The sequence below is a fragment of the Pteropus vampyrus genome, unplaced genomic scaffold (genome assembly GCF_000151845.1).
Source record: "Pteropus vampyrus isolate Shadow unplaced genomic scaffold, Pvam_2.0 Scaffold663, whole genome shotgun sequence".
NCBI classification, from domain to species: Eukaryota; Metazoa; Chordata; class Mammalia; order Chiroptera; family Pteropodidae; genus Pteropus; species Pteropus vampyrus.
In genome coordinates this window covers 195,128-195,657 of record NW_011889444.1, presented here as the reverse complement: position 1 = coordinate 195,657, position 530 = coordinate 195,128, and the positions used below count along the sequence as shown (strand labels likewise).

The 530-nt window shown below is 40.8% G+C and overlaps 1 non-coding gene across 1 annotated transcript; it reads left to right on the top strand.

Annotated features, from left to right (window-relative positions):
• Nucleotides 1-135: 135 nt before the first annotated feature.
• Nucleotides 136-254, top strand: LOC111733861. The gene has a single exon (XR_002778212.1). It is a non-coding gene; the product is annotated as a 5S ribosomal RNA (ribosomal RNA).
• The last annotated feature ends 276 nt before the right edge of the window (nt 255-530 follow it).

Genomic DNA, 530 nt, shown 5'->3' with positions numbered 1-530 from the left:
GTGGACAGATAGATACTGCAAACTCTCTTTTTAATCACACACTGATCTACTGGTTCCCACTTCTTCCTCCTCCCACACACAATGTCCAAATTCAAGCAGAAGTTAGAGGATATAGTGGTTTTAAAAACATCTTCAGTCTACAGCCATGCCACCCTGAACAAGCCCAATCCCATCTGATCTCGGAAGCTTAGCAGGGTCGGGCCTGGTTAGTACTTGGATGGGAGACCACCTAGGAAGACCAGGTGCTGTAGGCATAAAAAATAAATAAGGGATTGTAAACTGACAAGGTCCTTGCACCTTAATCTGTGAGGTTGACCATGGGTTGCTTTGCCTAAAAATAAAATCTTCAAATTCTTTTATAGTCTTCTCATCAGAGATAGAGTCTAATTCTCCACCACTTAAATATGGGGCTGGCCTTAATGACTCACCTCTAACAAATATAATATGGTAGAAATAATACTACATAATTTCTAAGGCTAAGTCATAAAAGGCAATACAGCTTCTACCTGATTCTCTCTCTTGGGATGCTT